The sequence below is a fragment of the Argiope bruennichi genome, chromosome 9 (genome assembly GCF_947563725.1).
Source record: "Argiope bruennichi chromosome 9, qqArgBrue1.1, whole genome shotgun sequence".
Lineage (NCBI taxonomy): Eukaryota > Metazoa > Arthropoda > Arachnida > Araneae > Araneidae > Argiope > Argiope bruennichi.
The window spans coordinates 15,471,328-15,486,069 of NC_079159.1; the positions used below are offsets into that span (position 1 = coordinate 15,471,328).

The window sequence follows — 14,742 nt, forward strand, 5'->3', positions numbered from 1 at the left end:
AATATGTTTTGAAAATTATTTCAGCAAAACTTTTTTTTTTTATTTTTCACCCGAACTCAGAAAAAACTTTTTTCAACTTTGAACTGCTTTTTTCCCGATAACAATAAACAAGTTGTTTACTTCTCACAACAAGAATTCTGTAATTCAAATAACAATCAACAATATAGTATTGAACACAACATTAATTATTCTCAAAAGTTTCGTCATTTAAGGTCTTATACATATTATTTGCAGTTGATTATCTACTTTGAGAAACAGGATCTTGTAAATAATCCTATTAAGTGGAATTAAAGCCTTTCAAAAAACAATTTCATTATCCGGATAAAAACTTGTTTATCGATTTCCTATTTTCCACTTCTCATACCCTTTCTTTTACAGAACGCTTTTAATTAATTTTTTTAAACGAAAGAACTCAAATTTGTAAGAAGAAAAAAATTCCTTCGAAAAAAAAGAACGGAAGCCATTCGAAATTAAATCCTAAAACCATAAATTAAATGCCTAAAGACCAAAACTCTTAAAACGAGACCATTCATTTTCTTGAAAAATGTAAATAAAGGGACAATGAGCGATAAAGACTAGCCGTTGCCAAAAATTTGCATATAAATTAAATTATCATAGAAGTTCACAAAGAACGAAAAAGTGCGTAACCAAATTGCATGATAAATTGTGCGTGAATCTTTATTGTGGGCTAAAATGAGTGAGCAACTTTTGGGAATAATAAAGAACTACAATTTCGAAATTGAAGTTGGAGAGAAACCCTTTGACATTTAAATCTTAAAGGATGAATGAACTGAAATGCCAAATGAAACTTCTCCATTCTAAAATGTTATTCCTTTTATAACAAATTCAATGAATTGTCTCTTGAGCTAAGTCTAAAATATAAAATTGAATCCATTATCAATGATATTCAGACAGAAAAGAAAGACAGAGCCAGCATGGTTTTACAATGTGAGAAATACTCCAGATGGTGCTTTCTAGAAGTGCTGCTTTTAATATTATTGTTCTTCAACTTTTGTTTTAGCTTCGATGTTTTGGAAACTTTTATTAAGTTCAATATTTGTTTTTGCTTCAGGAATTTGGTAATAAGTATGTAAGGCAATTTCGCAGACGGATAATGTTGAAACATCCATTTTTAATGTTTTACCACTTAGTTTTATGGCAATCCATAAAAATCCAAAGCCCTTTCTCTTATAGAAGGGTTTAAAAGATGTAAAATGATGAGACACGTTCCAAGATTTGTTTAATTTATTGAGAGAAATTTCTATTAATACATTTTTCTGTCAATAAGATAAAAAAAAAGCCTAGCCCATAAATTTCTATCTTTTTTTTTTAATTCAAGCATTCTCTTTCAATTGTCATATTTTTAGTATTTACCTATATTGATAATAAATATGAAAGCGTACTTGCCTTTATTTATTTTGATTTCAGTAGATCAGGTAGGCCGTTTAACGTAGAGCTACTAAGTTCGGCATATGTAATTTGCAGCGTTAAAATATATAATTTGGAGAGACTTTTTACAATTTTACTTAGAATATTAATTATTTAAAACTTTAATAAATATATATATCTAATATATTTATTATAAATAATATTTAATTAATTATTATTTATAATAATCAATATAAATATTTAAATATTATTTATATTCTAAATAATATTTAATTATTTAGAATACTGACGTTTTTGAGTGACGATTTCCGAAAATATTATATTATTAAGATAATGATATTTACATCCCTTTAAAATTCAAATAAATTCAGGGATAAAATTCAAGGATATGTATATCATCTTTTTAATGATATCCAATTTTACTGAATAATTTTTATCCATTTTTAATTAAATTTAAAAGAATACTTCTGGCAATGTATTCTTTTCTGGCAATGTATTTCATTTTTAAAATGACATTTAAATCGTTTTTATTGTTGCTACTAATACTGATTTAGTTGATTGAAGTGCTACTCTTTTATATTTAAAATAGTAGCATCTGAAGAATATTTTGTTAAATATAACTCACAGAGAAAAGGATCTATATAAAGTAAAACTTTCGTCATTTATTAAAGCATTTATAGACTGTACATATAATATAATTATTTATTTCATTTAGACCATTTTAAAACATGTATTTCTATTATTAAAGGTTTATAAATTAGCCGTTGGGCCTTGAGATGCAAGGATATGTATTAAATCATGTTTACCCTAAATAAAGCTGACTTATCGAATTAATAAAAATAGATATTGCAAAAGATCGTAAAAATCTTTCGTTTGCAGTTACTTTTTATAAAATATCATAATCATATTTGATATCATACAGACACGTGCTGAAAATTACATCTTTATATGTTTAATTTGCAATAATAGTCAATTTATTTTTTTAATTTGAGCTTTTGTCATTATGATGGCAATACATTGATAAAAGCTAATTTTCCCCATTGAAGAGTAACGTGCTCGTGCAAATCAAATTTTATTTTTATTTTGTGCGAGATAATTTGGTAAAAAATGCGATTAAATTATTTTTCTAAAAAGTCATTAAAAATAAAAATTAAATATTTTGGTTAAAACATCAGTATCATTAAACAGCTAACTTTTTTAATGTTCAATATGATGAAAATCAATTTTGTTCTGTAATATTTTCGAAAGTTATAGCGGAAAAACGCCAAAATTTCGCTTAATTTTTAATAAATTAAAATTCGAAAAAATCGCTCCGAGGTGCCCATTCCCAACCTCCAAGGTACACAATGCCAAATTTGGTAGCTGTAAGTCAAAACACACACACACACACACACACACACACACACACACACACACACACACACACACACACACACACACACACACACACACACACACACACACACACACACACACAGAATGAGCTTTATTATAAGTATAGATTACGAAGAGATAAGATGCGAAGATTTAATTTATTTTTCTATGTTGAGCATGCTTTATTATCAGTCACTTTTTAACATTTTGTTCTTACTATTAAAGTTTCACTTCAGAATCAAGCAATGGTGAAAAATTGTGTATTTTATATGCTACAGGAAAGTATCTGAAATACTGGCATTCTGATCTTAATTTTGCTTAGTTTATCGTTTATTACATGTTAGTCAACTTAGGGAGTCAGTTAAGTCGCCTGAAATATCGGTTTTATTTGATTTAATATAAATCATTTAGATATACCTTCGTCTGACATTATCGAATGGCCGTTTTAATCGCCTTACTTTTGTTGATTGTATAAATGAATCTTTCTAATGATGATAATTCCGTAATATCGCAGGTTTAAAAAGAACCGTAAATAACTGGTTGATTTATTTTCTAAATTTCGAGATACTCTAACTTCACTTTTGCATATTACATTGACATTAAACAGAATCCTTTTTCTTTAGTTTCAACACTGGAAGAAAATCATGCAATTAAATATTTGATGAATTCGATTGGAATTTCAAGGCAACAATATGTAATCTATTGTCGTAAATTTGATAAAAAAATATTTAAAAAAAAACTACCAAAATTCAAGAAAAATTCACTTTTCTAGTAATTTAGTATCTCTAAAGAGACAATCAAATTTTGAAACGGTGTAAAATTCATTTATGTATGAAAATATTTTCGGAAGTTATAGCAGGAAAAAGGCTGAAATTCATATTATTCTTTAAGTAGTAAAAATTCTATTTAAAATTTCAAACAAATTTCTTCAGTGTACGTATTTAGACCCTTCTAGGGTTATACGTATGATTGATCAAACGGCTTAGACTGAAAAAAAAAGAAAAAGAAAAAAAAAAAAAAAAAAAACCAACACACTAGTACATTCATTTTATTAGTAGAGATTTTAAAAGATAAAAATTTTTAATTTTAACATTTTATTTTCTTTTTAAAAGAATATCTCAGGATGATCAATTAATTATACAGCATAGTGTTGTATTTTTAACCCGCATATATTATAAACGATGATGACGTCGTGTCCACGTTACTACGGAAAGTGGGTGCAGAGCTTCTGAGGGTAAAGACCCCTGAGTACCCGAGGGCAGAAGTCTGACTTCTAGCTCATATGAACACACCTCACAGATAGAACACAGATGAAGAACAGCCATGCCCGAACCGGGATTCGAACCCGGGACGTCCAGATCACGGAGAAGATACGCTACCCCTATGCCAGGACGCCGGCATGCGTTATTAATAGAAACATAAATGAGAAAAATAATTGTATTCACATAAAATGATAAGACTGTTGTTTTTAATTAAATTTCAAGTTTTTATAGTTAAAAATAAGTTCTTTGCAAGAGTTCGAGTAAAACATAAATTTTAAAACTTTCGTTCCTTTTAAAATATATTTTGTATACCTGCTATTTAACAAATAAAAATAGAAATCTTTACTAAACTTTATAATTTAAAAAATATTTATCCGTATTTTCCAAATTTCTCTTTTGTTTACCCCTTTTTTTCTGTGTGTGTGTGTATGTGTGTATACAGCAGCAAAGTGATGCTTGAATCCCTTTCTAAATCTTTTTTTGTCTTATGATTTTATTTCAGTGCTCGTAAGGCTAGTTTTTCAAGATTGTCTATGTTGCACTCTGATTTAACATTTAGTTTGATTTTATTTAACTTTTTTTTTCTTTACTTGTTCTTATTCTTCGCCTAGTCATAGGGAAATATCTCACACTTTCAAGTGATATAATTGAGGAAGTTAATGTATTTTTAGAATGACGGGTTTAGTTTAGTTTAGTTATATTAATGCCCCGTTGTAAAGCAACACTAGGGCTATTTTGGGACGGACCTCGTCATTTTGAACCGCGGTCAGATGACGAGGACCTGAGTTGGCACCCCCTCTCCACACCGCACCACACCAGCGGGGGGACGTTTGGTCTGACGGATTTAACTTGCAACAGACCCCCTTACACGACGATTCTTCGGCGGAATCGGGTCACGAACCTGAAACTCTATGGCTCACAAGCCGAGAACTTACCACCAGGGCTCCGCGGTCTTTTAGAATGACGAGACTTTGAGTCAAAATCCATATTGACGAACTTGCAATGGCTGAATCATGCATAAGGCCTGGACCATGTATAAAGTTACAGAAGAAGACAGAAACTCATCATCAGCAAAAGAATTCTTGTAAAAAAAAAAGAACTTATAGCATTGAATCCTTCCATGATATTATTTAGTAAGTCAATTTAGCCACTTCATATATGTTAATAAGTTAATCACAATTACTTGTTGTAAACATACAGTTGTTTATTCTTTTCGGGGTTATAATAAAATTTAAATAGGTCGATTACATCCCTATCGATTGGATGATTGTTGTGAGGATGAAAAATTTTGATTATCATGCCATTTTTGTTTTGTCATCTCAATAATGAGAATAATTGTGCGGATTTCATGATTTTTCAAGGATGGTAGGTAGGTATGGTGCGGTTTATTGGCACAAGGTCCAATTTAGTACAAGCTGCACCATTCATAGGGATTTTTAAATAGTTCCAGTGTAAAACAAAACAAGAATTCATTGTAAAATGTCAAAAGTTAAGATTCATGATTTATCATGATTTGGCACAAGGTTTAACATAACTGAAATTCTAAATACTATGAAGAAATCCAATTGCTTTTAAAAAGTCAAAACGTTTTGAGTGAGGTTTCTCACCCACCATGTTCTGTATATTTAAAATAGACGAATGAAAGTGAGTTAAGTGATTAAGAGTAAAATCGGGACATTGAGTAAGAATATGAGCAATAGAATTGATCACACAACAATTCGCACAATGAGAGGGTCCATTCAGCAAACAGCAAATGTCGTAATTTTCAAGGAATAGTAGCACAAGTGTTTCAGGACTTTATCGGAAATGATCGATAAAGTGTTGAAGTAATTGAAGAAAAATAGTCTTGTAAAATAACTTAAAAATCGAAAAGTGACATCGCAGGAAAAAAATCCGTAGGCTAAAATAATCTAAAGATTAAATTATTTAGAATAAAAACGTTCAGCATTTTCGTATATCAATATTACTTACTTCCATATTTTATATTACAGATAAAAGTATACTTAGAATTCAGATATATTTTGTAAATTTTTCTTTCTAGATTAAACTTTCAAACTAAAGAGGATTGAAAAGCTAAAATTTACTTTCACTTAATAAAACGAATTTAATTCCCACCAATCCGATAATTTTGCAGCTTTAGAGAGCGCTGTGCAGATTATGGATCAGGCTGAGGGTACTGCCATGCGCGGTCAATTAATAGCAGAAGCTAATATCAACTCTCCTCCTAAATGATGTCTGTGGGTTTTGAACTGGAAGAAGGTTGAGTTGTTGAATTGCTGGTAGGTATGGTAGATAGGTATGGTGTGGTTTATTAGCACATGGTCCAATTTAGGACAAGCTGCGCCATCCAGAGGGATTTTTAAACAGTTCCAGTATAAAAAAAAGTGTAAAATAAAACAAGAATTCACTGTAAAACGTCAAAAGTTAAGATCCATGAATTATCACGATTTGGAACAAGGTTAAAAAAACTCGAATTTTAAATGCTATGAAGAAAACCAATCTCTTTTCAAAACTCGAAAAAGTTTTGAGTGAGATTTCTCACCCAAAACATTTTGAACTCAACCTGGTGGTTGAGGTTCCTGAAGATTTAAAATAGGTGAATGAAATAGAAGTTAAACGATCATAAGTAAAATTGAGAAATTGAGTAAAAAATATGAGCAATGGAATAGAATTGCTAGTGTTACAAGAATAATTATATAGTTTAGGTTAGTGTATGCATTTGTTTTTAATTATTTCGAGTAGAATATAGCTTCTTATACAAATAATGTAAACTAATAAAAAGTATTCAGAAATATGTTTATAATATGCAAAAAAATGTAAACAATTATAAAATTTTCTTTTTCAGAGTGCTTCTAATTAATACTATTTTAAAGAAACAGAGGGAAAGTGCAGCAATTTTTTATTTATCAATAAAAAAAGATTTATCATTTATATGTCATTATTACTTATATTTCATCACTTTTATCTATCGATAAAAAAAAAGATGAAAGATTTTATTTATCAATAAAAAATAGATCGTTTGGCGTTTAATTTGAAAACTATATCAAATTGAATACCAAACGATTAAATGAAACGGAATAATTTATTTCCTCCAAAAATAAAAACAACTGAAAAAATATTTTTCAATTTATATGAAGAAGCTAATTATACTTCTTACTATAAATTTGCATAAAATTTTACTGCATAAAAGCTGTAATTACTATGAAAAATTGCAAAACATGCATTCAAAATAAATTGCGAGTGAATATTTAATGCAAATCGAAATCAATGAGCTACTCTTAGAGACATTAAAGAACTAAAATTAAAATTGGCAAAAGCTCGTAACATTTAAATCATAACGGATGAGTGAATTGCTATACTAAATGATTCTTCTCTGTTCGAAAAAGGTATTACTTTTTATGACCAACTTAATGAATCAACTCTTCAGCTCTACTTCAAAGAGAAAAGAATAGTGGGCGATGTAGAAAAGAAAGCAGGCAGAATAGGTTTTAGAATGTGAGAAATGCAGCAGATGGAATTTTCTAAAAGCGCTGCTTTTAGTATTATTGTACTTTTAACTTTATTCAAACTGTAAGGCACTGGAAACTTTTATTAAGTTAAATATTTGTTCTTGTTTTCCGAGAAATAGGTTAGAAGTATGTGAGGCTGTTTTGCAAGTGTTTAAATGTGGGGATATCAAATTTTATTGTTTCAGCACTTAGTTTTATGGTGGAATACACATTCGCATTTCTGTTAAAGGAACATCTAAAAGTGTAAAAGAATTTATATATTCTAAGGAATTTTAAGTCTCGGAAAGAAATTTATACTGAACTTGCATCGTTCGCGTTAACAAAATACTTCTTGTTATCTTTTTTAAAAAAGAGAATTTTATTCATTTAACCGTTTAAATCATTGGAAGTTCGAAAAATTGATTTTCTAATTAGATCTATGTTTTTTTCAAATAACTCCAATCTTTATTTTTAAGGGCGAACTGCCATTTAAAAGAAAAATGAAATCTATTAAAAATTTCCGCAAATTATTTTCTTTGAGTTATAGATTTTTAATATAGTCATATTAGATTTTAAAGAAATCAAATACTTTTTCAAACTTTTTTTCTATACATAAACTAATTGTAATTCTCAAAAATTTAAAAATATTCTGATGAAATAATTTCTAATTTGTTCTTTTTTCCTTTATATTACATAAAAATACATGAGGAAAAAAATAGAATCTTATTTTGTAATTCCATTTAACAGTTAATTTTTCAGAAGTATTTTCATGCACGCTCTGAAATTTTATATAAATTCTATACGTTTCTACACTACAGTTAACTTTTAATCAGCTAAAATATTTTGAAACAAAGGATGCATCCCAAATTCATTTACTGCTTAACAAGAATCTTTACTTGTATTATAGTAATTTCCTCAAAAATTCAAATATGTTTAAATCTAATAAAAATAATTTTGTGTAAAAATCACTCGAATTATACTGAATTCTAAGAAATCATATATTCATTTTATTTAATTATTACAATTACTGATATAAGCAAATTAAAGCTATTTTAACATATAATTTGGAGATAAAATATACAAAAGAAAATTTCGTGATTGGTCGTTTCTGTACTTACTTCAAAGTCCGTCATTACCTTAAAAAAATTTCTAGGAGTAAATTGTGAGTATAACATATGATAGTAATTCAAATTATCTGGTTTCATACAAATTATTATCCATAATATCCAACTGAGAACTTTGATGATTTATACAGACGACTGATATAATCAAATTTGTTAATTTTTGCAAAAACAATCAATGGTCATTTCCTTAATTAACCCTAATTTTTCCGTCTAGACTGTAATTTGATCTAAATAACATTAGATTTTGAAAAAAAGGAAATTAAATTGCTAGAATAAAAAAAAAATCAATTAAATAAAATCTTAGTAAGTTTTATTTAACAAAAGAAAAGTTTTCTTTCGTTTCACATTCATCGTATGAGTAAGACAGATTCAATAGGCATTCGCGTGCTAAATTTATTTTTAAATAATCACCTAAAACGACCATCTGATTCGCCAGTAATATTAATAATTCAGATAAAGTTTTTAGATAGAACATCACGTCTATGATACCACCAAATTATTTGTCATTAAAGTCGTGTTATTTTAATACTTACTCTGTGTATTGTGTACACGAATCTTTCTAATGTAAACAGTCCCATAATGTCAAAAATATAAATATCTGATTCATCTATTTCCTAAATTTCGCAGTATTGTAACTTCAGTTCTTTATTTGTCTTGTAAAGTACACAGAAATGAAAAAGAATCACTCTTCGCTTGCTTTCAACAAGAGATGAAAATCACAAATATTTGATGATTGATCTTTAATTGCAGAACAACACTATAATCTACTGTTGAACAGTAGGAGAAAAATAATTAAAAAGAAATTGCAAAAATTCGTGCTATTATTAAATTGATGTCATTAAAAATTTTAATATTAGAATCGATGTAGAATTTACTTTGTGCAATGATATTTTTCACAGAGTTTTCTCAAAATAGAGCTTAGTTTCTAATTTATCAAAATTCTAATTAAAACTTTGAAACAAAATTACACCGAGGTGCACATTCGCACCCTCCAAATTAAAATCATGCCATTGTTAACAATTTTAATCAAGTGGTCAAGTCTGTGGAGAGCTGCCCCCCTCCCTCCCAAACACACTATTAGTTCAGATTAATAGCATGGGTGAAAATACATTTTTCAAAAATATAATTTGTTGAAAGTCATTAAATACTTTCTTGCTTTCTCGGAAATAAGCTAACATTCAAACTTTTTAAAACTGAAAATTGCCAATCTGTCTTAAAACTCTTTCATTAAATATCAAAAAACCTAATATATTTCTAGAGCTCAAATATTATACACTACATTATCATAGTGTAAAACCAATGAGGCCACCATCAAAAATGCAGTTTTAAGTGAGAAAGGCTGTTCCAATAAAGTGATGAAAAAAAAAGATATGTACCTGAAAAATAAACATTAAAATTAAAATCTTTTGAGATTTTAATTTTATTATTTATTTTTATAGAATCGTATATTATATATTTTTACCAAATAATATAATATATGATTAGATGGCAATTATTGCTTTAAAATGTGTAAGTATTGAATTCAGTAATAATATGACTTTTCTTTCCAGATAAAATTAAATAGAAATGTCGCTTTTTGATGAAAATATCTAATAATTTTATGTTTTTTAGTTAAATTATTATATTTAATAATTTTATTTTTTAAATAATATTATTACATTCAATAATTTTATTTTTTAAATAAAATTGTTATATTCAATAATTTTATTTTCTTAAATAAAATTGTTAGATTCAATAATTTTATTTGTTAAATAAAATTGTTATATTCAATAATTTTATTTTTTAAATAAAATTGTTATATTTAATAATATTATTTTTTAAATAAAATTGTTATATTCAATAATTTTATTTTCTTAAATAAAATTGTTGTATTCAATAATTTTATTTTTTAAATAAAATTGTTATATTCAATAATTTTATTTTCTTAAATAAAATTGTTATATTCAATAATTTTATTTTTTAAATAAAATTGTTATATTACATAATTTTATTTTTTGAATAAAATTGTTATATTCAATAATAAAATTGTTATATTCAATAATTTTATTTTTTAAATAAAATTGTTATATTCAATAATTTTATTTTTTAAATAAAATTGTTATATTCAATAATTTTATTTTTTAAATAAAATTGTTAGATTCAATAATTTTATTTTATATTCAGTTGTTACATTTAAGTTTTTATAATCAATATTTATTTTTTATTTTAATATAAAATTGTTTGAATTTTGTTCTAAATTCATTATTTGGGAAATCACATTGATTTTTATATTGGCATAATTTATGTTTTAATGCTGTTTTATATCTTTAAATACCACTTTCACAAAATATACTTTGTTACAATATTCTTTATAAATCTCATAAATTTAAATCTAATGCCTATCTTTTAAATACAAACTTAGTTCTATAATTTTTCAACATGTTGCAATCCAGAATAAGCAATCAGTTCATTTCAGTAGATTTTACAATGATTTTAATGCTTAACAAAGGGGAAGAAATTTAAATTTTCGTATGCTTCAACAGTTTAAAAACAAAATTTAAAAAAATGAATAAATATATGCTTATTTCAGGAATTGGTAATATATCTATAATGTTGAATGCAAGATTTTGAATAAATTATTTTACAAATGTCTGAGAAGATTTCTGCTTTACATCTCCTTTTAGCTAAACATATTTCATTTTATTTTTAAAAAATAGCTTTTAACTACTTTTTTGTTCTACATGTGTTTTTTTTAATCCTTTTTAGACGAAATTTCAAAATTCTATGCAAAAATAATGCGGTCATATACCTTAAGTTTAAAAACATAGACTTGCATTCATTATTTTTAGAAATAGTTAAATATAGCTTTTATAGTATTCATTATTATTATTTTCTGCTACTAATATAAAATGTTTAGCTAAAAATTAGAGACAATGAAACAGTATTTTTGAACTTTCGTTTTGTCAGAATATTTTGCTTTAGAACAAGCGACTAAAAAGAATCAGCAAACATCAAAGGTAATTGCTGCGAAAGAAATATATAAAAAAAATTAAAATGTCAGAATAAACAGATAAACAAATTAAATTTTTACTACAAATACAAAGTACTCTGAGTCATGTTTTTGCAGGTTTTTTTAAAAAAAATTCAAAAATGAATAAAAAAAAATAGAACTTAAATATAATTAAATTTGCCCTCATATAAAGAAACTCCTTTTGTTATGAAAACGGAAAGGATTGTGAATATTTTAAAATGTTTATGATTTAAATTACAAGCATTGTGCACTATCACATTAATAGATTAAAAACAATTTTAATGAATTCAGTTGTTTTAGAAATTGATTTCATGAAATGAATTCATACCACTATGAAAATCAACATTTTGTTACAACTATTTAAATTGATATTATGAAAAGAAAATTATTTTAAACAACATAAATAATTAATCGCAAAAGCTCAAAAAAACTAACAGTTAAAAAACTTTAAAATATATACTCTATATTTTTACTTCGAATTCGAGATTTTGACACATCTTCACGTTTTAAAGTCCGAAAAACACATTTTTGGCTGTATGTCTGTCTGCCTGTATACACAATAACTGAAAAACACTTTGAGCTAGACAAGTGAAATTTGATATATGGAATTATAATAGCATTTATAGGTTTCTATCAAATTCCTTCACATAAAGTATTTCTGTCTAGCTGTTCAAGTACAGTGAACTCGACATAACAACAAAATACAAAGTATTAGGTAGACAAAATTTGATACACCAGTTTATCATAGTAATATAGATACATATGAAATTTTGAGCCAAATACGTCAAACGGGTAGCTGTCTATCGGTCTGTACTTTCGCATGTATGTAAACGCAATGATTTAAAACAATGGAATTTTGCATAATATCTTGTGACTTTAACTGTAGTTTTGTACAAAATTTGGCTCCAATAAGTTGGCGAAAAAGATGTCAAAATACCTCCTCTCGCAATATATTCAGCAAAAATATTAAATTCACGCCAAAGATCTATATTTTGTAATTATTGTTCACCAATAAGTTGCTGAATAAGTATTCGCGGCCTTAATCAAGGTCTTCAACTTTATGCGGAGGAAGGATGATAAGTACTTTATTGGAGAGTGTGTTAGAAAGCTTCAGGAAAGCCACTTTCTTTGGTTTTTAAGAATGACTGTAAAATTCTTACCTGACTTTGACAGGTTAAAATCAGAGCAGATGTGCAAGGTCGTTAAGGTTCTGGATACAAGGTCATTTCCTGTAATATCAATGAAAAAAAAACATTATTTACAAAGGAAAACAAACATTGCACATATGTTACAATTTATTTGCATCTTGAATCTTTGATTAATGTGTGTGGGAAGGGGGGGGGAAGAGCCGCAATGCTATGGCTTTTTCAAGAGAGTGTGACCTTTGTCTCAATGTAGACCAATACAGGAAACGGAGATAAAGTACATCGTAAAGATAAAAGCAGATTTATAATAAAGAAAATTTCAGGAAGAAATATAGGGAATATTATAGGGAAAATGTGAAAAAAAAACTGTATAAAAATAAAAATGAAATCTGCAATCACATATTTCAAGTTATCATGTGAAAACATTATTATTTTTTCAGTCATTATTCGTCTTAATTAATTTAAGTCATTAACGAGTTTACCCTGTTTGAAACAATCACGAGATTTCTCGATCGGTCTCTCTCCCCTCTCTCTCTCTATATATATATGTATATGTATAATTTTTTTAAACTTTCATTTTCAATTTTTCTAGTTGGCAAACAAAGTTTTGGAGCTCGACCGATTTTGAGATGAAATGACAGCTTTGATGTCATAGTTCTACGCCAGCCTTTTTAAAAACGCATCTGCTGTCAAAGAAGCGTACGTAATAATAAAGCAATACTGATAAAAGCAGGTCAACCTTTTAAAAACGCATCTGCTTTCAAAGAAGCATACATAATAATAATGCAATACTGGTAAAAGCAGGTAAAAAAATATATGCGATTAAAAGATGATGATGAAAAGTGCCATTTACTTTTTTTTCATTGCCTACGCGATTTCGAGCTTCCAAATCCCCTAACCATATGTTCTCACGTGATAATAATAAATGCGAATCTGTTGGCAAATCTCCTAACTTATTAAAGTTTGATATCTCATGATGCTTTATACCATCATCTTCTGAGGGGCCGCGATATAATTATTCAAATGTTAAATTGTATAAAAATTGCAAATTAACATTTTAAACTCCATAGATGTAAGCTTTTATACAATAAAAAAAAAGATTTTGTGGAAAGATGTCTTTAGAATTATAGTAAAATCATATCATAATCTATTTGTATACTAGATATTTGTTTGCGTTTAATATAAATCAACGATTTTTGTCCGATCTTGATGTAATTTCGCACATGCATTATTCAAGACAAGAAACATGTCACTGCCAACTTTTGAAAGTCCAAAAATGAATTAAAAGGTAAATAAGGTTTGAGGTTTTAACGCCGCATCTCCTGAAAATATTATCTTTCAAAAAAATGATATTTATACAATCTAAAAACTCGCGTTTTTAAACAATCCTAAAATCTGAAATCTAAAAAGATTAATCTTAGAAATTCTTAAAATCTTAAATGTAATTACTACAAATTAAACAATCTTACAAAAACACACAAACTTGAACTTTTCAACGATAGTAACTTTATTTCCCTACATTTTTTTCTTCGATTTTAATATTTTTTTTAAAAATGAATTTATTATATGAACCATAACAAAGTTTTTATGACAGATTGTGCTGATTACAGATTAATACTTACAAAGTATTTAATCGTATACTTTTCTCACTTTAAAATTACTATAAAAACAAATTGCTCCCTTTCATTATAACTATGAAGTATTATTTATTAATCAGTTTTTATTTCGCAGGATCTGTCAGCGATTTAAGCCGAGTGAGTGTCTCTTATTTTATCGGTAGCGCCAACTATGGTCAAGAGTATGACTTAGCTACTCACGCGTCACAACCCTTTTTATGGGGCGGACTTCATTCATACATTTCATTCGCTCATCCACAGATCGTAATTTAGACCTGAATCAGAGAACGATCACCTCTGAACCAGTCAAAACTCAAATATATATATATATATA

General features: G+C 27.2%; 1 protein-coding gene across 1 annotated transcript in view; it reads right to left on the reverse strand.

Annotated features, from left to right (window-relative positions):
- The window catches only part of LOC129984733 (diacylglycerol kinase 1-like), a 618,611-nt gene that overhangs the window by 446,259 nt on the left and 157,610 nt on the right, over positions 1-14,742 (reverse strand). The window contains exon 3 of the mRNA XM_056094680.1: positions 12,808-12,876. The gene's annotated coding sequence lies outside the window, so the exon portion shown is untranslated. The remainder of the gene's footprint in view (positions 1-12,807; positions 12,877-14,742) is intronic.